At 37.7% G+C, this 27,308-nt stretch overlaps 2 long non-coding RNA genes across 4 annotated transcripts in view; one reads left to right on the plus strand and one right to left on the minus strand.

Annotated features, from left to right (window-relative positions):
• LOC137470480 (uncharacterized) lies at window positions 1–5,852 on the plus strand. The gene is made up of 2 exons (XR_010997088.1): window positions 1–74; window positions 5,314–5,852. It is a non-coding gene; the product is annotated as an uncharacterized lncRNA (long non-coding RNA).
• Window positions 2,128–27,308, minus strand: part of LOC137470478 (uncharacterized) — a 39,814-nt gene continuing 14,633 nt past the window's right edge. The window contains exons 3-4 of one of the 3 annotated variants that reach the window (XR_010997085.1): window positions 3,959–4,248; window positions 2,128–2,234 (exon numbers count right to left, since the gene is read on the minus strand). This is a non-coding gene — a long non-coding RNA (uncharacterized lncRNA). Of the gene's footprint in view, window positions 2,235–3,958; window positions 4,249–23,796; window positions 25,256–25,383; window positions 25,431–26,268; window positions 26,811–27,308 lie in introns of those variants that run through there. The other 2 variants (XR_010997084.1, XR_010997086.1) reach the window with 2 other exon arrangements.

A 27,308-nucleotide genomic window follows, 5' to 3' on the forward strand; every position in this document is an offset into this window, starting at 1 on the left:
TTTTTTCCCTAAGATGACTGCTGTCAAGAATGAGACTAACAATCTTAAAATGGGAAGCCCTCCATTTTAGACAGGTAAGCTGCATAAGCTGCATCTTGGCTATTATTGCCTTACACGCCTGGGAATTAGTTTTTCTGAGATTTGGGGATTTTACCAGTGGGTTTTGAAAAGCATAACAATCTTAGTCATCTACACATTTACAGGAGGACTGTGTTCTCAAAGAAGCAGTACTTTTTGACAGAACAACTATGAAAAATGCTGAGAAGTAAAAGGATCATCACAGAATACACACCTTCCTCATTTTAAAATGTATAATCCTTACAGGGGATTACTGGTGGGTAAATATTAGAGCTGGTCTGCCTTCTAGCTTGAAAGCTTGTTTCTCAGGCAAAGCTGTCTTCTGGCAAATTAAAGGAAAATGAGTTTCTTAGGATTCCATTTCCCTCTGCAGAGGAGAAACTGATATAAGAGAAAGCAAGCTCACTTATTTCTCTGAATTCTTCCTTTAGATATGTGTGCGTATTTGTGTGTAATTTTTTTATCCTGATGGCAAAACCCAAACACATCAGGTGCAGACTCCAGCATTTTCTTTTCTCATATTAACTACGTCCCAAGGAAACATCAGGAACGTAAAGATGGTTCTCCCTTATTCACTTATTCCTGCTACCTGCTGGATGCCACAAGTCCTGAAGGTTCATCCATATGCTCTGTACATTGGTTAAATGTGAGAGAAATAAAAGTGTCGCTGTTCTATTTGGAAGATTCTTACATAGGTCCTCTATTACAGCATAGTTAATGTTTTTAACAAATGTATTGTCCATAAATTCATTGCAGTCAGGCAGTGGTATTCCCATTTAAGGAAAGGGAACAGAAAGAAAGTGTAAGTGACTTGCCCAACATTGCATATATTAATAGTCATGAAAAATGACATTTTCCCCTGGCAGAGCAAGGTTTGATTTATTTCACAAGCTAAAATAGTGTGTCAATTCATTTAATAAGCCCCAAATTGTCCCTTAGCCCTTTAATCTCTAGATCAGTATCATGATCCGCTTGTGCGGGGTGTCATGATGGTTCTTTTCACCGATCCCAAAAGTGCAAAAAGGCAAGCAATAAGGGACTATCAGTTAATCACAACAAATGCACCTTTTTTAGGGGCCAAAACAGTAAATGCGATAGTGGGGATCAGAAAGGAGATAAAAGGATAGAGAGAGAGAGAGAGAGAGAGAGAGAGAAGAAGGGGATGGGAATATCTACCAACACAGGCGAGGTCCTCAGTGGTCTGGACGATGGGGATCCGTCTGTCATGTCGGGGGAGTCTCCTGAGTTCTGGTCAACTCAGGGGTCCAGTTATAGTCTACAGAGGAAAGAGGGGGGAACATGCAGGACAATGAGAGTCCATTGTGATTGCTGTGGGGGAACAGGTGAGTCCACCGAAACCACCAAAGACAGGCAAACACAATGGAGAATAAGTCCATTGAAATTACTGAAGGGAAGCAGGTCATGTCATTAGTGGTCAGACCACCGTTTTCCCCCCCCTCCCTGTAGTAGGGGTCTCAGTCTCAGTCCTTGGGAGGAGGGTTCTCAATCTTTGTCTGTCACGGTGGTAACGAGGCAGATGAGGGGTCTTCAATGAAGGACCACGGGAGTCACCCCAAAAGTTCATTTGGCTTAAAGGAGGAGAGTGGGCAAATATGCAGTAGGCCATTCCTTGCTGGGTCCATGCCAGGTCCTTGCCGATTCCTTGCCAAGTCCTTGCCAACTCCTTGCCAAGTTCTTGCCAGGCCTTCTTTGGAACAGCTAACGTAACGGTACAGCAGCTGCACCTGCACTGCCGCTCTCTCCAAGCCGGAACTGCAGTGGGGGAAGGGGTTTCTCCTCGTGGCAATTGGTAGGCAAAAGTGGGGGCTTCAGACGGCCTCTTACAATCAGTACGTCATTATGGTGGAATTAGTTATCATATAGTACCTAAACCAAATATGGATTTCTCATGTTTGCCAAGTAGATATAAAATTTTCACAGTATTTTGACAATGGATTAGCAGATGGAGTGCAGAATTCTTGACTTTCAAAATAAATTTTGGGGTTTGGAAAAGTCAATCCAAAAAGATCACATCTCACATGATCTTACCTGCTGGAGAAGGTGAGAATTCCATTCCTGTATCTTCTGCAAGCTAATTTCCTGTTCCTGCTTGACATCCTAAACTTTCACAGTCTGCACTTTAGGGCTTTGCTATGCTGTGAGGAGGGAGAATCCAATTAATTATGTCCTACCTCGCATTCAGCTTTCAGCAACCAATTATTAGACAAAACCTGGTTGAAGCCCTCATTTGATTTAGAAGGCTTGGGTGTCTTGGCATTCATCAGGATTTACTGATGTTGATAAATTGCTCTTCTCTGTCATGGGTCTAAATAGATATATCAGGTTTGTCCAAGGCTTCTTGCTGAGCCTTGATCTAAATGGTTTTTCATCTAAGAGTATGGAGCAGTAGTACTTTTATCTGGAACTGAGATATGGAGGTCAGAAGTAATGAAACTGGCAATTTGTCTAATTATGAATTCCATTATTATTTTCTATCTTCAAGCAGCTAGGGGTAAATCCACATGAGTCTGCTTCAGTAAAACTCTCCTGAACTCGCATAGTGAGATAAATTAAAAGTAGCATCAGCCAAGTATGTCCTAGGATATCTTTATGTGCAATACCTAAGAGAGCCTAGGTTGCAATCTGGAGACATTCTGAGTTAGATGGAGTGCAGCAGAACTGAAAGAGATGGGTCAGGATTGTATTCTCTGTGCAGAGTTTGGGATGCTGCCACCTGCCCCCCCAGTCCTGCCCCCCAGTTTTTGTTAGCTTCCCTTTGAAGAGTGGTGAGAGGAATAACATGCAGACAGATGCATGGAGCTACCACCTGGTAATAAATCATGAACTGATTGTATGGTTTGGTTTAGTTACATTTTGAAGTAATTGACAGGATGCTCAAAAGCCTGGGGCACTGCTACTATATTTCAAGACAGAGGAAAACCAAAGAGGAGAAAAAAATAATAGAATACTTTAATTTTCCTTCCTCTCAGCCTCCTGTATTCTTATTTAGGAACCTTGTAAAGTACTTTCACTTATTTTTAGATTAGTACCTGAGACCACACCCACAATGGGTGGAAGTCTGCTCTTCCTCACACATAGACTGAACTGGAATTACTTGGGATTTTTTCTCCTAAATTTGTTCTAAGTTCTTGTGAGTCACTATATTACTTGACAACTGAATTTAATGCATCTGATTGTTAGGTTCCCTGCCTGCCAATCTTCAAAGATCACTTACTGACAAATATAATGTAATTTGTGTAATAGAGTTGCTGCACATTTATGTTAAATAGCTCTGAGTTTTGTTTTTTAATTCTAGGTAATTCAGGCTAAACTCTTTTTTGATATAACCAAATATAAAATCTAATCTGTTTTGACTACTTGCATTCCATGTAATGTTCAAGTTCATGCCAGTTTTATACTAAAAGCTACAGAAAAGGACTTTTATGAACCTTCAAATTCCAGTGAATTGCCTTGTACAATTGGGCTTGTAATCTAAATGTTTTTTGAAGGAATGGGGTTTGAAATGCTCATCACAATCATTCTAGTATTCTTCATGGATGTAGCTTTGTGTTTATAAGAAGAGAGCCCATTTTTTTCCCAAATAGTACTTGTTATCCATTATTTCCTACCTAGCTGTTTTAAAAGTTTTCTCTCTAATCAATAATTAGAAAGGATGTGAAGACTTACCCATCACAAGTGAAAACCAGAAAATAGTGAGCTTAAACTATTGTGGGAAAATGGAGACAGAGTTTTGGTGAAAAAAAATCAATCAGTATTCTAAAATACTCACCCCTGCAAATTTTGCAGCCTAAATGCTATTGTGAATATTGCTAAAATATTCACAATATAAGGAGGGCTTAAACTGATGAAAAATGATTACCTGAAAAGCATCATGACTGTACAGCTCACTAGTCTGTGAGCAACTTTCCTGCTGCAGAAATTCCTGTTTCTGAAATGGAAGTGGTCCTCCTTCCTTTCATCACTGCACATCAACTGCTGGGGAAATTCACCTCCACCAGATTTTACCTCAGCTGAGCTTGTGGAAATCACATAATCTTTTGGCACTGAGTGTCTGTATATCACCTTAAGCTTTCTTATGTCAAAATGTCAGTACCACTTGGTCCTTCTATACTGCTTAATATTGGTATTATTGTTCTTCTATATGTCAGCCTGAAGATATAAGAGTATCATAAAGTGGTTCAGATGTCAAGGTGTTTCATTACTATCTAATAGTTCAGTGCGATTTTCTTTGCTTTCTTTAGCCTTACAGTAAAAGTTGACATATTCAGAAAGAATTTATTATTTTACATATCTGATTAATGACCAATCAGGGCATACATTAACAGAAATGATATGTTGGACCTAATGATTAAATAACAAACAAAAGCCAATACCTAATTGCATTATTTCCTCTTAGAATAATATTTTCAGTAGTAAGTTTTTGTGTGGATGATCAGAGGAAAAGCCATTCCTGGCTTGAAGGAAGATGTGTTAAATTTCCAATTTTTTATTCACTGCTTAACTAAGAATATAAGAAAGCAGGGTTAATCAGGAAGACTTGTGGTGAAGAAAGAAATTGTGGCCATGCAAATTTAAGTGAACCGTAAAGTTTTAGACAAATATGTGTATGTTTATTAGCACATCAACTTATCTTTAGTAGATAACCTTCTATAAATATACACCACCTTATATGCACTACCTTTTATAGAGATCTCCCAAAACGATCACATTCTGTACAAAATCTATTATATAATTTAAGGCAGGTATTCAGATCAGCACTTCATTTTGAGCAAGCATTGTCTTTTGTACTTAATTTATAAAAGACTATTGAAAGATAATACTAATTATTATCTAGCAAATGAATCTCACTACTATTAATTATCAGTGAACCAAAATCTAAGTGACATAATTATCTTGAAAAATGTCTGCAATAAGAGCAAGCCACGCTATCATATCAAAGGCTCCAATAACCAGTATCCTGTCTCCAACAGTGTTAATAGGTAGCAGAGAGAATCCAGAACCTCATTAGCACTAAAATGGGTGCAATAGTTTGTTTCAGAAGCAACTGGTTAAAGCAGAGCAGCATTTTGATTAATTTCCTTTAACAGCAGTTATGTGCCTTGTAGAAGCTACTTCTGAGATAAATGTCTAGCCTCTCTATGCAAAATTAGTCATTGGAAGGACTAGAAATATTTATTTCTGGTTTGCAGCCTTAAAATGTCTGCTTTTCTTCAGGAACTCGGAGAGCAACCTGCAGTGACTGTCTCAGACAGAGACGTTGACATGACTCCTTCCACAGTATCTTTTATTTTAAAACAAATGGCTATATATGCCAGTAGGACGAGAAAGCTGGGGGTACTGCATTCATCTTCTCTGCAAAAAAATGCAGAGGAGCTGCCTCAGGTAAAACAAGATCATTCAGACTCATTCATCTGGACATGCAAACCATAGCCAGAATTAACAAAGCTCATAATCTTTTAGGCTAAGAGAATTCACCAAGGAGCTCACTGTTTTCTGGCAAAGACCAATGATGAAATGGAAGGATTAACAAAAGTGATCTGTACATGCAGTGAGGATTTTGAATGGGCAAAGTTTCATAAGCTGAGAAAACTATATAGTGAGGCAGGATGGACTGAAGTGCTTAAGAGAAGGGAATGCTTGAACTGTATTTTTCTCAAGTCAAAGCTGCAAAATATAGCATGAATTTTTTAACCAGAAACTGGTATGAAGTTGTTCAGAATCAAGGTGAACAATTAACCACATAAAAAGTATATCAGAAAAAAAAGTAGACACTCTTAATGAAACAAAAAACAGACTGAACAGTTTCCTGGAGACCAAAAAGTGTAGACTAAATTAAAAATTGCTGGATATTCAGATGAATAAGATCTTGTAAATGCAATTAAAATAGTAGATTTAACATATATCCTTATATACAAAAAGAGAAGCACAAAAGAAAACAGCAGATCTTATGTAGCAAAGCTGATCTTACTTGCTTTTTTACCAGTATGTCTGGGATAAATGCAACAAAACATGGCTCGTGTTCACCAGAAGTAGATTATATGATGACAACACAATTTTTTGAGGACAAAAGTATTGTGTCTGTGTTATCTTTCTCTTGAACTGTGATAGCTTTAATCCACTTTGGATGTTGTTTACTCACTTTCTATTCCACTCAGAGAATCATCAACTGATGATGGAGCTATGTATAAGAAGTGAAAAGAAGATAGTTAGAACACAGATCACAGGAGTTTTTGCCGCAGTCATAATACTAGAGGGAAATATGTGGCAAATTTCCTCCAGGAGCAGTGTTGGTCCATATCAATCTCTAATTTAATATTTTCATGTAGTATGTGTTGCCATGGGAAAATGTACGTATCCTAATGGAAGATGATGATGATGATGATGCAAAATTGAGAGGTAACATTAATATAGAAAAGGATTTAGATATTGACAGTATAATACAGAATCTGAGAATGTAAAAGAGAACTGGAGAAGAATTTGAGGATGGAATGGCATGTAACAGTATGACATGCAAAGCAATAGGCTTGGGAACAAAGAACAGGAATCTCTGCTGTTACATAAGTGTCCATCAGATGACCACAGGACTACATGGTCTTCATATGACTATGAAAGAGGCAAATGTGATTCCAGGAAATGTGAGTACCATACAGCAAAGCTGCTCTTAGATTATTTTGTATGGACTACCATTCTTTGGGGTAATTCTTGTGATCATTTGTGACAGAAGTTGTTCCCTGCAGACAGAGTTGCCAGGTTTCCCCTCCTTGAGCCTTAACATTCTTCCAACACTATCCCAGGAGGCTCAAGACATCCATAAACTCCACTGGGCTGCACCAAGTCCCAGAACAGGCAATAGGTACTTTCACAATCCTGTTATAAAATCAGGACTCTAGTGGGCTCTATTTAGCATAATCCTTACACTTGGAGCTAAAACCTCATCCCACTACAGACACACACACACAGAAGTGATGTTTTAGACTCCCAGTGCTGTCCCCATGGGGACCCAGCTCAGGTACTGTGAAATGTGTGCATGAGCAGCCTGTGCTCGGGGAGGTTTCACTGGGCAGTGTGGATACTCTGCAATCAGCATCTACTACCCTGCTATGATCTAGACAACTTTTCTAGCTGTGACTGCAGCACACTAATTCCTTTCCTATCTTTGTAAATATTCTGGTTTTGCTTTAATTGATATTTTGTGAAGAGGGAAAAAGTCAGCCAGGGAAGTGATTCTCTGTGAGGAGCTGCTACAGGCTTCCTCTGTTCCTGGACAGTACCAGCACAGTAATGGAAACTCTCAAAGTAGCTCTTGCAGCTACTGTGGGGATACAGTCCTTTTTCCTTTGGCTATCCCAGGAAAGTGGGACAGTTGCTGAAATCCTAAGTAAGCAATTTACCCCAACAGTTGCCCCGTTAGCAATCTAAAGGAATATTTTGCTAAATAAAAGAGGTGTGGGACCACTGATCAGTTACTTTAGCCAGTTACTTTGATATCATACTTAAGTCAAAGGAAAGATAAATTATTAGTTCCAATTGTAAAGTAGATGTCACAATAGCAAGGGTGTATAGAAACAAAAAACAAATGTCTTATCTACTGGTACCAAATCAACACCTAAGAAAAATCTCTTGTCTACAGTCTGCTTTGCAGACACACTGGGTCTCATAGACACACCTCTACTCTGGCAAACACACAGGGTCAGGGAGTGTGCTTTAACACTAAACCCTATGGCTGTCCTGTTAAAAGTTTTAGGAAAACTAAGGGGAAGGTGCCTATGTGGATATGTAATTGTTGGTCAGCTTACCCCGGGCACTGCATTCGACCACTCTATCTCATTCTCTGTAAGATAAAAACCCAGACACAGTTTTGGGAGGAACTCAATCCAGAAATCAATCTAGCAGTCACTTAGGATGAGACTATCAGGTTTAACTCCCAGAAAGTCCTCTAACAGGCTTTGTACACTTTTGCTTCCTAGAGAACATGATACAAACCCTCCAGTTTCATATTCCAGTGGCATGAAAGTGACAGGCTGACATATTGTCCTGAAGTTATTTCAGAGACTTTGTGATTAAAATTTTAAAAAGACAAAAGATAATAATTATGTCATAGGATCTTGTGAGTGATATGTAAGATACAGAAGAGACTCAATGCCAAGCAGTCTGTAGTTTGTACATGATCAATTTTTTTTCTAGAGGGTACTGGACCTAAGCACTGGAGATTTTTGCTCTTCTGCTAATCCACAATATCTATCCTCAAGGTCAAGCACTGGTCACAGTCCTCCCTTTTTTACCAGCATAGATGTACCCCTCTCTTCACTGATTCTCTCTCTCTCTGCTCTTCTCACATATTGTGCTCCACACTGGGAACCACCTACTAGTACACCATCCTAACTCCTGCAGCCACTGTTTCTTTAAAAGTTTCCAGGGAATCCATTCAGATTCAGAAATCCTGACCAAAAATAACGTAGTAGTACAAGAGATGATCTTCGTCCTGTTGATTTAGGAATAGATTCACCTTTTCAAGGTTGAAAATATCACACTGCTAGATCAGGTGTCATCTATACCAGGCTAACTTTGACTTCACATGTAGTAAAATATCTTCCTTTGTCATAAGTCTGTTGCATACATTTCAGTGTGAAGTGTCTCCATCTACTGTGCTTCTATTTTATATCAACCTACAAATGGGATAATGTACTTCTTACAAGCACTTACTTGAGTTTAATACACCCCATTATTTACAATTTCTTGTCTGACACAGGAAAATAGTATTATCTACCATTTTGATAGTAGATAATAATGAGTTTGAGGTTCTTTTTTTATGAGAGGGGGACAAAAAATTTTGGCTTGGGTAGCTTAGCAGAATAAGAATAAATGTACCATAATTCAGATTGGAATAGATCTCTGGAAGTTACTCAGTTCAACCTCTTTCTCAAAGGCAGGACTAAATTTAAAGTTAGGTTAAGTTGCTCAGGGTTTTGTCCACTTGAATTGAAATTATCTCCAGGAAATGAGATTCCACAGCCACTTTGGGCAACCTTGTTTGGCACTTGACCATTCTCCTGTGAATTGCTTGGAGTTTTTTCTCCTTTTATTCAGTCTGATTTTCTCTGTAGCTCTTTGTACCTGTTGTCTCTCATCTTTATTTCTGACTATGTAGAAGAAAACTCTGTCTTCTCTATAAGCCCCTGGTCATCCCTTAAGTCCTCCTGCTTAACAAACCCATATATATCAGCCTGTCCTCTGTGTTGAACTTGGAGATACAGGATATCCCTTTGTCTCCTTGGTTTTGATTTTTGTAGAATCAGTTTTAGCATTTTTGGTTAGGAGAAAATTTTCCAATATTATCTTAATAAGTTTCTGTCTGCAGTGACCTCACCAGTGTGGACAGGAGGGGTCTGAGGATTTAGGGAACATTAGTGAACAAGAATCATACATTTAAGCTGTAATTAATTCTAACCAAATACATGTAAAAGTTCCTCAGTCTGAGGCATTCAGAGATTAATTTTAAAAAATATTTATGGCTTATAGAATGGCTAGATGTAATCAGATCTAGTTTTCAAGAGTAGAAACTGTACAAATAGAAGAAATTTGTAAAAGAAAAAAAAAAAAAAGGAAAAATAACTGTAGCATCTCAATACAGTCCTAGAAGCTGATCCCTCACAGAAATGCTTCAGCTTTGGCAATGGGTATATATAAGCCTGGGAAGAGGATAAGAGATTGTTGAGTGTTTCCTTCTGTGTTCTTGCAGAAATGAAGTACTTTATTTTGTTTACTCCTAGGATTACTGTATTGTTTCACTGGTAATTATGGAAGGAAAACAGAAATGAAAACTGATATTGGTCTCTCAGACCATGGATTATACCTGGGGTCCAGAATGAGCCATGTCCTGCATTATACCTAAAAAAAGTGTGTGAAATTCAGACCAAGTGATTCAAATTCAAAAGACAGAGAAAGATTTTACTGGGATGAATTTCTAAGTCTTGGCTATTGCTATCCACCTTTCTTGGGAAGCTCAGCCTTTGCTAAGCAAAGCCTTAATGCAATGCTAGGTGTTGCTGTGTTGAACATCCTCTAGCAGCACATTGTTTGACATTAAAAGGAGAATAATTCAGTTAGTGAGCTGTACAGAGCTATTGCCTGCTCTAAAATTTCAGCTATGCTTACTGTGTCCTCTTGACACCAGTGATCAAATCATAGAGACTCTACTTTTCTTTGCAAATAACATCATTTTGAATTAATGCCATTGGTGCTGCTAATGTTCAGGCTGACTGCAGTATAATAATATCTGTTTTTCATGCCTAAGCTGATCAATTGGAAATTAATTTTGGTCACCAGGTTCTCTAAGGTGATCAGCATAATGGACCCTTGTTAATAGCAATAATTTCAGGAGCATATTTAATTCATAAAACACTGTTAATATGGATCAGATTGTACAATTAGCTATGATTTTCAGGGACTCAGATGTTGTCAGTAGGAAAAAATGCATTTCTCTTTTCAAGCAAAAAACCACTGCTGGTTTGTTATGAATAGATCCCATTGAATCTCTTTGTTAGCATCTCCTAATGACTTCACTGCTTCTTTTTACTCCTACCACGAATACTTTTCTTCCTAAAGAAAAAACAGGTAGTAGTGTTTTACAGCTGTTTCCTGATTTGCATTGGAAAGATGAAGATTAATTATGAAATAGAACCTCAGTATCTGAAAACCTGTGACCCAAACTTCTCCCTCTAACAAACTGCTTCTTCCACTGTCATCTTTCCCTTTTGTATTGATTTGCATTTAGCTGGAAATCCTTGATGTCACCTAACATATTCAGACAACCAGGATTTCATGGAAAAGCGATGGTGCCCTAGTAATCTGTAACATGTTAGGTACTCTTTCTAGAGTGACATTAAGAAAAAAAACATGAACTTGTGTCTCTGTGTCATGGTACTGTTATACTGTCCATATTCTCATGTTCTATTGTGTTGACTTAGGAATGTTTTCTCAGGAAAAAAGAAGACAAATGAAACAAACTATGAACCGATTAGTGAAATATATATTTAGAATTACTAAGAAAGACAAGATGAACTCCCAAAACATAATTAAGTTTTCATAGCTTGTTCAGCTTAAGCAACAATGTGAGTTCAGTGGGACTTTAATTTATTCCTGAATTGTTAGCTCATTATTTGATATTAGATTGCCAAGTATTATGTTATTCTCTGCTGTTTTAAAATGGCAGATTATAGCTTAATATATACAGAATGAAAAGGCTCTGTGAAGTCTTTGTTCTGTCATCACTATGACCAGCAAAAAAGGGAAGAAATCCACAGCACACCTAATTCATGCCAGTCAGTAAGACAGTAAACCATTTCCCCTCTGGTTTTGCCTTTTTTCCAACACTGTGCCTACATTTTGAATAATGATAATTATTTTTGTTTATTATTTTCTGTCAAGTTCTAGTCACTGGATTCTTCCTCATTGCTGTTTTGTATTCTTGACTTTTTGTTTTACAGAATTTCTAAAGACAAGGCAACAGTAGAAGAAACACATCACATGAGTTCGCCAGTGACTGATAGAACTTGCTAGACACTCGTTAATTAGAATAATTAGGAAACCATTAAGGAAACATTTGTAAGACCCATGCTTTTGTAAATGATGTACTGCAGATCCAATGACAAATACAGGCAGATAATTTTTCTTACAGAGGACTCTGTCTTTTATTTTCCCTGTGCATACTTTTCAGCTGTAAACTTGAGCCAGACTCTGTCCAGCTTTTCACTCCCTGAAATTATTCTTTATTTATTTTACAAAGAGCTAATAAAAAAATTACAGGTTTTGTGCTACTCTTTGCTCAGGAGCGTCAGTCTTCTAGCCACACCCTTAATGCTGTATATCCCTCCAGGCAGCACAGCTGATATTTGACAAGTATTACAGAATGATAGAGGATGTTCACCCACTCATTCTCAAAACGCTTTTGGGAATAATGTGCTCCACTTGACAGGGCATTCCTGCTGCATGAAGCTTGAAGGAAGTAATGTCAGCTCATGCTCTTTGTCTTTGTTAACAGTCCCTTGTTTTCCATTAACATTAACTGTGTACAAAGCTCAATATTGAAAGATGACTGTATGCTGATTTTCCAGACTGGCAAGCAGAAAATTGGCCAAAAATATATTATGAAGCACATGCTAGACAGCATTAAGCACTAGCAGTTTAAAAGAAAAAGTAAAGACAAAGAGGCATATCCATCTTCAACTGATGGACTTTTCAAAGGATGATCTATTGTGAGGAGTCTCACTTGTCACCCTTGAAAAAACTGCTTTGCACCAGCACCACCATGAGTAGCTTCCAGTCCCAGCAGTCAGAGTGGGGTAGGGGAACGAGTGCACTGAGGCTCTCATTCATACTTATGTCAACATTCTGGGTTTAATGAACTGCCTTTTCACAAATCCTGTGAGAACAGCAGTCCTGTGGGGATAGGTGTCTGCAGGGATTAGGTAAAAGCTTGGTATATACACAGGAGCCTTGACAACAACAAGCTTCTTGCACATAACAAGGCTGTGAGCTGTCCCACAACCACAGGCAAAGTCAAACCTCTTTTATCAACCCCTGCTTCCCACTTCCCCCAGTAACTTTGGTGCTATCTGGTTTTCCATCACACATGGAATGAGAGGAAAGGATGACCATCCTGGAGTGGGAAATGGCACAAAACGAAGGCTTAAAAACTCCCATTTTAACAGGCTTAAAACCTCCCATTCTTCCCTTTCCAGAGGCTAAAAATACTGTGAAAATACAGGACTTTTCCATCTGGAGAGGAGAAAACTAAGGTGGATTTAAAGAATCTTGTAGGTGTTAGTTAAACTGAACTGCTAATCACTGAAACCTGCAATACTAGAACTAGGGAAATCCACTGAAACAAGTGGTAGAGCATATTAAAGCCCAGATTTAAAAAAAGTACATCTTTACACATTTGGGTAGTGAACTTCTGTTGCCAGAGGGGACTGTGAGGGCAGCTTCATATGAGGCTGGACAAATTAAGGCCAAACATCTGACAGCCAGATCACGATTCTATAATTCTATGATTCCATGATTCAGACAGTAAAGAAAACGAGCAGGATGTACCCTATGATACAATGAGTGTGGATTATGCAGATTACCTCTGTCTCTGGAGGTACTTAAAAGAAACTTAGAGACATGGTTTAGGGTTGGACTTGGCAGTGCTGGGTTAGCAGTTGGCCTTGATGACCTCAGAGGTCTTTCCAACCTAAATGGTTCAATGATTCTATGATATTGTCAGCATTGTCCATTCAAGACCACAAGTCTGAGACAACTTCTACTTGGCAGCCAAGGATAGCTGGGGCAGCACAGAAGCTGGATTGCAGTTTGGAGGTTGTGTGCCTGTGGAGGTTGTCCCTTCTCTCATTAGGCTGAGGAGACAAGTCTCTGTGCTTGATGAGGTTGCCCTAACAGCTTCACAAACAGCCACAAGTGATTATATTTAGAAAGGCTGTGATGGGAAGCTAGAGCCAAGTCCTTGTCAATATGAGTATGGAGAACATCCTTCTTGAATACTTCCCTTGGACACAAGAAAATTGTGAGGCAATGTGATACTTTAATACTATACAGCTCTGCTTTGGAAGATTACTTTGAAGAAATTCTGATTTACAGCAATAATCACGTAGCTAATGATTTTTTTTTTCAATTGAAAAGAGTGAACCATAATCTAGTTATGACAACTTGAGAAGAGTGTGACCAGTTTTTACACCAAAGCCAAACAGAATGACCCTGCTAATTATAGTTCTGACATCCTGATATCAATCCTGGATGAATTAATGGAATGACTGATATGGGACTTGATTCATTAGGAATTAAAACCAGGGAATATAATTAATACCAGATAACAGGACTTTACTGAAAATAGATTTTATCCTGTTGTGTTGATTTTTTTAAGTGACATTTCATGTTTAATCTGTAAAGATAATAGAGTAAGTAAAAAATGCATGACCTGGTATACCACAACAAAAATCTACACACATACAAAGTGAACTGATATGTATTTGATATGGAGTAAAAGAAGGATAAACTGTTTCACTGACAGTGTCTCCAAATAATAGTCATAAATTTGGAATCTCCAATGGCCTGGTGGTTCTAACTTGTCCCACAGGGCTCAGCTGAGGGGCCCAGACTTGCAACAAAATTCTGATGTTAATACTATTTGAAGACAACACAAGAGGGTGTGAAAGCAATAAGTAACAGAGAATGAGACAGCAGCATTGATTGGTCCTTAAGTGTGCTGAACATGCACTTCAGGACAGTCTGAGGGAAACTGTACATCTGTGGGACAAAAGAAATGTAGGTAATGCTTGAGAATGGAGGAATCTGTCGTTTTGGGCAGTGGTTGTGAATAGAAGTTTGTTGCAAAGGTGTAACTGCAAAGCCTGACTGTTGTAACAGGTGGTGCAAACTAGTGAGAAAGTTCAAATAAAATTGCTGCACTGCGTAGTCTCCTTTGATTTCTTGATTTTACTGCTGTAGAAATAGTGTTTCTATAATGTGCCTCATCTGCTTGCTCTTTGTGGAGTGAATCTCTTTTAACCTTAGCAGCCTCAGCAGTGCTGGACTCTTTCTGCACGGACACAGAATGAGTTTCCGAGACAGAGAGGATCAAACAGGTTCTGGAGGAGCCCATCTCTCTTCACTGAGGGAAGATGAAATCTGGGAACTATCACAGACTAAGCCTCTTCCTTCTATTAGAGAGCTAAAACTGAACAATATTAAGCCCTGTTGATAGCCAGAATTTTAGATACACTTGGAGAACACAAATCCTTTTGAGTGTGAATGGTGACTGGACTATCTGGTACTGAAGTTGATTAAGATTTCTTTCTAGTCAAGATAAAATGACAACACTCATTAAAATGGTTTGAAGTGGTTGTCTGTGTTCCCTGGAGCTTTTGGTCCCTTCAGACCAAAATAACTTACAGTATTGAAATTAATACACTTTGAACCACAAGCACTCACCATATAAAATGAAGGACAAATATAAAGTATTACAGAAGCTAATATGCTGCAAATTATTTTCAAGGGCTTGAGTGAGTTTAGCAGTAGAAAAAGGTAAACTAGAACATTTTTAGAAGAAATACATTAAAGGAATTTTGAACTGAGAAGCCGAGAGAGCATTTAGACATAATTCAGCAAAACAAATGTTGGTTACAATCAAAGCTACACATTGTAAAAGATGAATTGATGATACAACATGAAAATGTGTGTGATCCTATTTTTTGTTCTAATTGGCTATGTCTTGATAAATACCAGGAAATTATTGATCTCTCATCACAGATGCTTTGTGAGTTTGGTGGTGGTGCAGCATAAGCAATTTTAACAGCTGTGTATAGTTATTACAATTTACTAGTTGAAACAGTAATTTTCTTTAAATATTTCTGATTACTTAAATTAGCTCTAAGTGTTGCTTTTCCTCAAGGATAGTGCAGGTGCATAAACCATATAGTGAAAAAGTGAAAACCCTCTATTTCTTGCATTTTGAGTTAAATCCTGTCTTGCTGATGCCAATCCATTATCTTCAGTGAAGGTGAATTTTCATCCACTCCTTCCACTATTTCTGAATTTTATGAAGATTGGATAATGACACTGAACACAGTAGTAATACTTGCTTGTGTTTGCAGGGTGGGACCTATATGTGGAAAAACTGGAGATCTCTAACAAGGAATATTTACAGAGCTTGCTCAGGGTTGTCAAGAAAAGTGTCAATGTTAGAACACTCTAAAAAACTCTTTTAGCAGGAAGAATCTGATTTCAGAAAGTTCTAAATGTATTGAAAGTATATTTAAAATATTTAATTCCATTTTTTGCTCTGAAATATCCATTAACTTCAGAAGAAAAACTTAAGATATTAGATTAAGGCCATAACTTTAGGAAATCCATAGTTTGGAATGACTGACTGGGAGAATGATGAAGCTTAACCTACAGTGATAAACATTGTGAAATTCTACTCATTTTGGCCTCAAACTTGACTGATTTAATTCAACCCACATGCAGAGACTGCATTATAATGATATTGTTAAATAACTACAGTGACACACATTTCAATTACATCTTTAGATCCAATGTCTTGCCATTCAGGGATCAGAAAATAATGGCTAATTAAAAAAATATATATACAATCAGAGTTATTCAGCTATTATTATTCAGTAGTTATTGAACTACTTGTACCACAAAGTGAAGCAGCAAGTAAATTAATTAGAAGGTTTAGTGATAAAAATTATTATCGGTAATAGAAAATAGCTATGGCAGTCTGAATTAAAAAAAAAATGTGTACATTGAAAAAAACCCCACATCCAAGCAATCAGAACAATGTGGTTTTGAGAAGGCTTTGATAATCTGTTTGGAAAATTTTGTAGACACAAGTAAAACTAGCCTATTATGTCTTCCTTGTGTCTTGGACACAAGATGTGGAACTAAAGAGGACAGAGAATATTAAAGGAAGCTAATTTTTTTCCCATTAAGGTAGCTAGATGTAGAGATAAGAGAGCCATTCATCAGCATTTAGATTTTAAAATATTTTGTCAACAGTTGTATCAATTTCTTGTTGTCCTCAGTTAAAAGGATGCTTGGCATTGAGAACCATATTTCTTAGAGGTATGGAAGCAATTCTGTTGAAAGACTGTGAGTCTGAAGAAGTGTTAAATACAAATAAGAGGAACGTTAATTCTGATATGTGTGTTGGAAACATATTACAGGCAATTATTCAGAAATATATATCATTACATAGCTTATGAGAAGGAAGCAGGTGAGGATTTTTCTCTTCAAAATAAAGCAACAGTGCATGCATTTAAAATAAAAACTCCAAGTCTGTTCTATATTTATCCCATCTGGAGAAGAAACTAATATGGACCATTCAGTTACATTGTGCACTTCCATGAAAACAGCGGTTTGAAACTTTCTGATAGCATGGAAGCAAACTTCCTACAGCCATTCCTGCATGCTCCCATTCCCTAATGTAATTCACCTCATTTAATATAATTAATTTGGAAAGAAGGAAGTGCTGTTTTCCCAAAGGAATTTCCTGACTGACAGCTGTTTTGCATAATCAGTGCAGAAACAGCAGTAGTGGAGCATACTCCAGCTATTACCTCCTAATGGACATTTACTTTGCTTTGCTACTGTTTTGCTCAGCACAAAAGATTGCAACACAGATAGGGAGATTCAATTTAAATTCCTTCCCCCATAAAATGAATTCTTTAGCTAAGTGTGTACATTACAGAACCTTTTGTTTCAGGGCAATAATGAGCAGCCAGTGCCCTGTCAGTCTGCAACACACCTAGGTATCCCCCAGAAATACCTAGGTGCACCACAAACTGAGTATAAGTTCAAAAATCCTCCTTGCCAATGAGAAAATTGTAACATCTTACACACTGTTAGCTTTTCATAACTGTAGGTAAAGAACATGTGAGGACTCCAATAATGTTTGTAAAATAATTTTTGAGTACTTATTGAGGGAAACTATATTAATTTTAATAATTAGTCAAGCCTATTTGATTGAATTTGTGGGTGAAATGGTAAAAAACATTATAAAGAAAAAGCAAATAAGAATTTTATGCTTTTATGTGGCAAAGTTTAGTGAAGAAGGGAGAGTAGTACATATAAAACAAATCCAATATTTGATTTCTCCTGAGCAATGTTTACTTAATCTGTGTGAGGAAAAGAATCATATCTTTCTCTATTGGCTCATATAATATACAGGTAACTTTTGGAACTTGTGTCTTTCATTGTCTATATTTATTTTAAATGAAACACTGTGTTTTTCTAAGGTGTATTTGACCAGAACCACCAGTTTTGTAGGTGGTCCCCCTGCACACTCTACATGTAGGTGTTTAACAGTAGGTGGTGCTCCCAAGGTAAATCATAGCCTAAAATGAAAATTAAATAGTGTTGAGGAAGGAGAACTCTGGGATTTTTAAAATGGCAACTGAAAAGTATTTAAAGTGTAAAACCTCTAAAAATATATTAAATATTATATTAATCTAATTTTTAAATCCTGTGAAACTAGATGACCTCTCAAACAAACATGGAAGATGTGCAGTTTTCAGTCTGTTCTTCCAAATATTCACACAACAAATTGTTCACTCCTCTTGTATCCTGGCTGTGGAATTTCTGTCCATGTGCTTTATTGCCCAGATGCCATTCACATTTTCTGAGAATGCAAGTATCAAATCCAAATTACCTATATGATTTTCAGTTGTTAAATGTTTAATGGGTTTTATTGGCAATTGTGCAATTTAAATATTCTTTTTTTAATTACATCCTAGATTAATAGCAGCTAAAATGTGATCTTAAAAATCCTGGAATATTTTCAGCATTATAAATAGCAATAGAACTTAGCATTTTCTGTTGGGTTTCTATGCTCTAGACATCCTTTATGCAGTATATGCTTGCTTTTCAGTGTAGTTTCTTGAATTTGGTTATACAAGTATGGTCTCACACATTCTTTAGTATGATTACAGAGCATGACATGGGGAACAAAACTTAGTACACTCAAATTCAAGCTTGAATGGAATTGACAGAACATCCTATGCATTTTCACTGAAATATAGAACTAAAGTTAAAATTGCTGTTGAAAACAAATCACAAAGATCAACTGATCCAAATAGCTTTCGAAGAGGAGGGTGTTTGTGTTATTTTTCTTTCGTTGTTCAGTTTTTTTTCTGGTCAATAATGGACTTTCCCTTCCTGTCTATATTTCTGTAGGAGTTCACAATATTTGCACAATATCCTATTTGTGTATACACAATCTGAGAAATAAGGTAACTTGCAAACAGTGTATTGTGTTAATTATAGTAGGTGCTTTGCCTATTTACGTATTTGAGCAGCTTGAACTAAATTGAAAGAATAAAACCAATGAGGCAGGAAAGTCCAATTAAAAGTATGTTAATCAAATGCCCCACAAATGCCTTTCCTCTCTAATACGTATTGTTGCACTTTATGTCAAGTGCCTGTTTGACGTCAATTGTCCTTCTGTATCTAATGCAGAATCTTTTTCAGTCACTGTGCAGTAATAAATGTAATTGTCAAAGGCCTGGGTTCAGATACTTCTTTTTATATTTTTATAGATTTTATAGTTTATTTAAATTTTGAACTATTCTTCTTTTAAAGATTAATTATAACCAAGAAACAAAGAGAGATGAGAAAGTGACATGTTAAGAAATTACTCTTTGAAACAGGCAGCTTTTCATGTACCATAGTTGCAGCAGAGTTTCTTCTCATCTGCACTGGAATAAGTCAAAGTAGATGCTGTTGTTTTTCACATAAAATTCAAACTAGAAAAGCGCTTCAACAGAGCACTTAAAATTTGTTCCCTTGATATGTGGTGAACAAAATTAGCTTGACTGAGCTTCTAGTATAATGCCATAAATCAAGAATAGGTCTGTGGGAGCTCATGTGAAAAGTTTATTTTGTTGCACTGATGCATCTTTCAATAAATAAATGAATACTTGTGGCTGTGCTGAAACACAAATTAGGTATTCAATTAATCTGAGAGCTGGACATAGAATTCCACTTCTTGCTCCATTGCAGCATCTTTATATGATGCCAAGCAAGAGTTTTAGGACCAGATCTCAGAGAGATAAAGAAGAAAAGGGAAATTAAAACAAGATTCATACAGAAATTAGAATCTGAATCTGTTCTGTCTAATCCTGGGAGTGCTTTTCCATTCCTTATACACCTAAACCACACTCCTGTTTTAGGGCAGCCCTACTTCAAACAAGGCTGAGTAGTCTGGTGTCTGCTCAACTACAGGACCGTCCAGGAAAGAGGCAGTTTGTCCCCAAGGGGGGGGAGGGGGTGTGTCTGTCAGGCATTGTCAGCACACATGGAATTCATGCTGACAAGACTGGGCTCCCTACAGAACCCCACTGTACTCACTGTTGAAACATAAACCCTTCAGGGTGGTACTTAGGTGCTGCTCTTAAAAAAAAAATAGAGGATTTCCAGAAAATGGCACATCAAGTTAAAATATTTCTTTATCCATACAGGGCTGGACATTCCTCAGAGGAATGACTGGACTTTAAATTATCTCAAGCTGGAGAGAGATATGGAGCCAGACTTTACTTAGGTTTCTCACTCTAAGACAAAAAAGAGTAAAAAGTGAGTCCCTCAGACTTCTCCTTTCTGGGTGAGAAACAGGGAGAGTTGTGAATGCAAGGGGTGTAGGAGTCTCCCTGCAGAGGGTTATCTGTGGGTGTGTGCATCTGTGTGTGTGGCATGGAAACCAGAGTCAGGGTGGGATCACAGCTGCACATGTTGTACCCATGGTCCCCTGTGTGCTAATGCTGCTGGTGCTGCACTGAGTGGGACAACTTTAACTGAGTGCCTGAAAGCAAGTTCCACCAAGTCCATCCTTTGGATCCCTTTCTGACCCACCCTGACATGGGCACATCTTCCTTCAGTTCTAACTGAGCCAATGGGAGAGTTTTCACTGCTCTTCTCCTACCCTCATTTGCCTTGAGTGCCCTCTCCATACAGACACACCTCCGTTTCTCTCCTTTTCTCTGCCTCTTTGCACCAGAGATCTCCTTCCTCCTCAGCCTCCCAGCTGAGCTGCTTATAAGTCATTCCTGAGAAGGTGTCAAAGACCTATATGAATTCTGCTCAAGCCATCCCAGATGACTACACTTAGTACCAATGGGGCTCATATGAGGGCTCATACGAGCAAGTCAGATAGATAGATTCCACAAACAAGGATCCTGTAGGAAGCCTTGTCTGATGAAAGAGTTCTTGTGCACAGAAGGAGGAATACCCAAATAAATGTGGGTAAGATACTTAAATATATTGCTTTATATGGACTTTAAACCTGGTCTTTAATCTTTTTTTGTAACAATGCTCCATTTGCTGCACAGGAGAGAAAAGGCAGTCTATTTATTATCTCTATTCAAATGACTTAACACAATTCTTTGCAATAGCTGAGTATTCAATAACATGCAATAATATTAACTATTGAATTTCCCTTCAGTGAGAGGATTCTCAAGAGGGTACTTCTGACTTCTGAATGAAGTTAAAGAGGCTTCACCATAAAATTTTATATAACTAGAAATGCAACTACCTATGGTGTTGCCATATAATATTTGTAACTGGAAAATTTAGCATCCCATTTGTTAAGCTAAGCCTTCTGTGGGAGAAGGAGAATTTACTGGAGTACATGTTCAATATACATAATAGATACCATTTCTCAGGATTAAAAATGTGGACTCCTGAACAGTAAATTTAAGCTGTCTGACTTGCTTTTCCTTGTTATCATTAGCAGTTATCTTAGAAGTAGTTCAGAGATCGTGGTGTCCATGTTCCCTTGTTACCGAGCATGAAAACTGAACAAGTTGAAGGCAGATAGCCCTGAATAACAGTGTTTTAATGGTACCATCAACTCAAAATTCCTTAAAACAGTGATGACAAAAATCTGTGAAGAAATATCAAGATAAGGTCATTACCAATTAATTTTCCTTCACTATATGAAAATCTAAATTTAAAAAAGAGGTATATTTTTATTAATATGGGGTAAGTAAAATATGCTCAGATTTATGATTGCTGTTTTCATTAGTAATGCTTCTCTACAATCTGGCTTGTATTAAAAACAGAAAAATGGTTGGTAGTATTTTATGCCTTGGGCTAATTTGTTTAAATTTGAAATATTGTACTGAACTAAAATTAAAACATATGCTCTGTGCATATGTTATGCGAGCATGAAGCATTTTATGCATGAAGTATTGCAGATAGATATTCTTCTCATAAGTAAATGAAGATGGTTTAAAAATGTATATCTCATTTCTTTCTAGGGATATGCAGGCTAAGCAAATGTGCCTTGTCTCTGAGCTGTTTTAAAAAGAGACTCATAGAGAAGCTCGAATCAAATATTTGATGCAAACCTTTGACACTCAATGAGATATGTCAGACTAGTTTCTAAGTATGTTCTCTTGCTGGCATGTCTTGAAAAAATTCCAAAGCCAGTGGCAAACATTAAATTTATATATATAGTAGTCCATTTTGCCTCCTAGCAAAAATAGAATTTGTTACATATTTATAAAGCACTACATCCATTCCTCCAAAATTCTAGCAAAGTAGTTTGATTCGTTGTTTTGCAGAAAGGGAAAACTGAGGGACCAAGAAGTTGGAAGGATTTGCCCAAATCACAGAATGGATAAAAAAAGAGAAGCAGAAAGAAAGTAGAAACTTCCTATCTTCCACAACAAATTAATCATTCTCTCCAGTACTATTACTGAATTGTAACAGGAGTCTTATATTCTCAATTTTCTTGCCTCCATAGGATTCCCTCATTGTCCAGTACTGCTTTGCTGCTCAATTAGCTCAATGGTAACCAGAGGCAGAAACCCTGTTCCTTGGCCTTTAAAATTCTGCCATGTTTAAATTGAAATAAGCAATAATTATTTTAAATGAGAGAGAACAAAAAATCCAGTTTTCTTTCACAAGGTAAAAGAACACTGTAGGCAGCAACTACAGAGCCCCACACATGCCTTATGTGGCTATAGGCTTCAGCTGTACCATTGATTTTCCTTGTCCAGGAATAAAAAAAAGATGCCTAAAAACGACAGGAATTCAAGAAGTTAAAATAAAATTGTCATCCCACAGAATAACTAACTTTCCACAAGATTTTATGAACTTTACACTGTAGATCAATGTTCTCAGCATGCCAGGAACTTTGTTCTCAAAGTAGTCTCCTTGGCTACCACACTACTTTGTTAAGCTATGTTATCCTGCTAAACAGTATATCCTCCCACAATACATCCACTCTTTTCTTTGGCTTGCAGACCTGAGGGACTCATTCCTTTTCCAAAATCCTAAATTATGGGGTCATGCACTGATTATGGAGCATAGCCAAGGGTCTAAATACAGGGCACCTAAAATGATGGTCTCTGAGAATATCAATAAGATCTAACCCCATTGCTTGATTCTTGACTTCCAGATGACTCTGGCTGATATTTAAACACAAAAAAAGAAAAAGTTTCAAAGAGGAATAAGTATGTTTTTCATGGTCAGCCAGTCTTTAAAACTTGGCCTGTGCAGGGCTCCATCTCCACACTGGGGTTTGCTGGCTTTCTCTGCAACTGGCTGCTCCAGTACCTGGCAAAACTTCTCTGGCAGCATTTTGAGCCCCAGGCTACGACCCAGTACTAGGCATCTGTTCCTCTAGGCAGGCTTTGCTCAACTAAAGCCCTGGATGCCTACTGCTGTGTCCTTTCCTAAGGCAAGCAATATCAGGGCCTTTTAAAGCAGGCCCCACTCTGTCTTCCCCATCTCTGGCTGTTTTTCTCCCTCTCTTCTGGGCAATGATAATTGAGACAGCTGGAAAACTATGGAGAAAGGTCTGCCTAATCACATGGCAGACAACTGCACATGGGAGAACATTCAATGTAAATACAACTGATATTTCTTCTGGAAGTAACAAACACACCAGGTGCTTCTGCAGATCACCTCCAGAACGTATTCTAGCTTTGAGCTCATCCTAGGAACCTCTGTGCAGCAGTGTAAGGGCAACCACTGACCACTGACAACCAGAGATCTATATGTTCTATCCACATAGAATTTTTTTTTTTTTTGGTAATCTTAATCAAGTCTTTGAAGCCAAAAATCTTCTCTGCAAATTGATAGGAAGTATGTTATTTTTGGCCTGAGCTTTCATTAACTCAAAAGTTGGGCAGAAAATGGTTCTATTCTTTTTTTTTTTTTTTTTTCACTATTCAAATTAGCAGATGCATTTCCTATCATTTGGTTCTTTTTCTGTCAATAACACACAAATCCCATGGAAACATGCCAAAGATTTTCTTAGCAACCAAGCCTCTTGCCTGATATACACGATTAACTACAACAGTCTGCTAAAAGCTTAAAATAAACCTGTCTTTTTTTATTTAGGATTTCATATAGTGAAAGGAGATTCATTGGTAAGGAATTTAGCACAGTTTCAGGAGAATTTATTTACTTTTGTGGAGGCTGAATACTCAAGAGATATCGTGATTAAAGCAGGTGTTGCCGTAGAGGCAAATCTGCTGGGATCAACCCAATGACTGAGTTCAGGTAAATTAAAAGCACTCTCGCCAATTGATGGTATGGGTCCCCCATGATTAAAATGCTAATTGATTCATGCCTTGTAAGTATATAATACTGCTGCAGGAAGCATCCTTCTCCATTAAGAAGTAGCAAATTCCACTATGAAAGATGGGATTTTGACAAGCTGTTTCTTGTTCCAAAAGGGTAACCATTTTGGAGAAGAGTTTGTGGATTCTGGGCACTGCTTCCTTTGTCTCTGGAAGGTGCAGACTAATCACATTTTCAGAAAACAGAAGTTTTAGTTTTTATATCTCCACATTTGGTTAAAGTAAAATATAACAAAATATCACAACTTCTATCCTATTTATAGAGATTTTTTAAATCTTTGCTTAGAATAATCTCAATTTTCTTCACAGTCTTTGAGTTAGACCCAGAGTGCAGGCTGATGGTATATGAAAAAAAAAATATTTTTAGAAGCAGTGTATGTAGCTGCTATGAAAAGAAATAAACCAACAGTATCTGAGGTAAAAACTGCTGCCTGAACTCACCTTCTTAGAGGCTTGTGAGGCATGCTTTTATCACAAGCTAACCATCCATTTATGTTGTGGCATCAAAAAACTTACAGACCTTTAGGTCTCTCTGTAGGTACTAGATGGAGGTAGTATTTAAATATCCTGTCTTTCCAACAATCCTGAAAGTAGGTGCCTGTGAACACAAATTATTCAGGCACTGATAAGAAACCACTGGCAAGTAGGAGAATCATAAACAAAGGAATGGGAAAAAACAGCATTAAGCCTTATCAGCTGAAGACTTTAAGTAGCCCTTTACTCGGGTCTTCTAAATAGTTTATGGACAATGGCAGCTTTAGTGATCTCACAGGAAGAATGATTTCTCCAGTAAACCTGTTTGTTGAAATTTAATGATATGCCTCCAAGTACAATTCTCCTGATTTGTGCCTGCTGTTGGCAAGCACAGTACATCACAACAACTCTTCCCTTCACAAGTGACCCACAAGACGTAATGCAAACAGCTGCAGTATAGCAATGTGGAATGACCTAAATGGCTGTGCTAAAGCTTGCAGCAATTTAGACATTCTTTAGGCTCTGTAAAGCTGTGCAAACTAGTAAAGAAAAAGAAAAAGAAAATATTAATTATTGGTTTAGCAGGTTTTATAGCAAAAAAGTTATAAGAAAAGTAAATATTACATGTAACTTGGAAGACTTGGAAGACAAGGAACACTTCAGTTACCTGGGGCTGAGTGGCTTGAACTGTGCTCCACTGCAGTTATTAGGGGTCTGTGAAATTGTACCAGTGCCAAATGTCAGCATGGAGAATTATATTTTCCTGTCTTGTTGCATGGTAATAAAATGCAATGACCAGTTCAAGTCATCTCTGTTATTCCCTTCTGCTGCCAGGGGATGGGAAAAGGGCTTCCACAGCCATTTTGACAAACATGCTGGCATGCCTCAGTGCACTGTGCTTCTGCCTGATGACGTGACTAATATTTGTACCTCTGCCACAGAGGTTCAAAATGACCTTGAAATAACAGAGTCTTTTTTGCTAAGATTTGGTCTATGTACAAATTTCTGAAATAGTATGGTAGAAAATAGTCTCTTAGATAAGGAGTGTATTTTCAGCTCCTAGTCTCACAAAATACAGATGGCTATGATTTCTTACAGATCTGCTAATACATAGGGAAAACATTTCTGCAGGAATTGAGAGAAAAGTCTGACTTTTTAATCCATATGAAATTTACTCTTTGTCTGAAATAAGACTAGTTTTCTGCAGTAAAATCTTTTTGAGGTAGAAAAAGAAGATAATTCAAACTGAGTCATGCCACTCCTGGAGCCAACAGCTTTTAAGTTGAGGAAAAAGTCTCTTATACTCAAAGTAGAAGTTCAGTCCTCATTAATTTCAATTAGAAGTTGATGAAGTTCTTTGTTTTATTACACTGTCATTTGCACTACATTTTCAAATTGCATCAAGACATTAAATATTCTCACTGACAGTAATTGCTCACAGGGGATTTTAAGCAGTGCAAGAAACATAATAAAACTAAACTCATTATTATTATTATTATTATTATTATTATTATTATTATTATTATTAATTTATTAATTTATTTATTTATTTGTATTATTTTATTGCATAGGCGTGTAGTCATGGATCATGATCTCATTGCATGATGCAGAAAGCCAGAACAAAAAGGCCATTAATTGTTACAAGTCAGAGATCATTGGTGGCATGGCTTGTTAGAACTTGACTTTGAATTTTCACCTTTCCAAAACTTGAGCAATGCCTTTTCACCAGTCAGCTGGGCTCTCCAATAAGTGTGCAAACTGACCTTGCAACATCTGTATGAAATCAGTGCTGTTGGAGCAGCCATTTCCATTCAGCTGGCTGAGGGACTCCCATCACGCACAGCTCACAGCAGTGTCAGTCCCCAGGTGCTCCTCTGCCTGTGATCTCAGAGCCTCCCTGCCCCTGAAGAGCAATGAGCATCTCCCAGCCTTGCCTGGTCCATGCCACTGCCAGTTCCTTGCACAGTGTTTGTAAGTGGTAAGAAAGCACTGAGGTATCTGGTTGTCTGTAATGGCCTTAGGAAGAAAAAGCAGTCACATTTGGCACCTGCTTGTGACTTCTCTACCAGCTGGTGGACAGTGAAACTGCATCTCCTAGAAGAGTAGAGCCACAAAAAATGTATTTTCACATGTGACGTTTGGCATGTAAACATCTATATTTATGAGAGTCATAGAGCCTGAAGATGGGAGGTGTGACTTAAAGCATATCCCTGGTTCTAGGGCCTTTAATGCCAGCAGCATGGGATGACCAGTGCAATTTTCCCCCACAAAGAAAGGAGCCTGGGAGAAGGCTTGTCTGAGATCTGTGTTAGTCACTCTGAAAGCTGATAATTATTCAAGAGCTGCCAGCAGGACAGGATTAAAAAGAGGAGAGAGGCACAGAAGTTAAACCACCTCTATCACCTGCATAGAGATATTTGCTGTATAAGGGAACAGCCAGCAGTTACACAAGGAGAGAAAAGAAGCAGAAGTGGAGCTCCATTGGGGCATCCCAGAAAGAGAAGTGGGTGAAGAAGACAGCCTGAAATTACGTTAAGGTTCTTGAGAAAGAGATGGAGAGGCAGTTAGGAATAGGTCTGGAAGGTGGGAGAG

Source organism: Anomalospiza imberbis, chromosome 3 (genome assembly GCF_031753505.1).
Source record: "Anomalospiza imberbis isolate Cuckoo-Finch-1a 21T00152 chromosome 3, ASM3175350v1, whole genome shotgun sequence".
NCBI lineage: Eukaryota > Metazoa > Chordata > Aves > Passeriformes > Viduidae > Anomalospiza > Anomalospiza imberbis.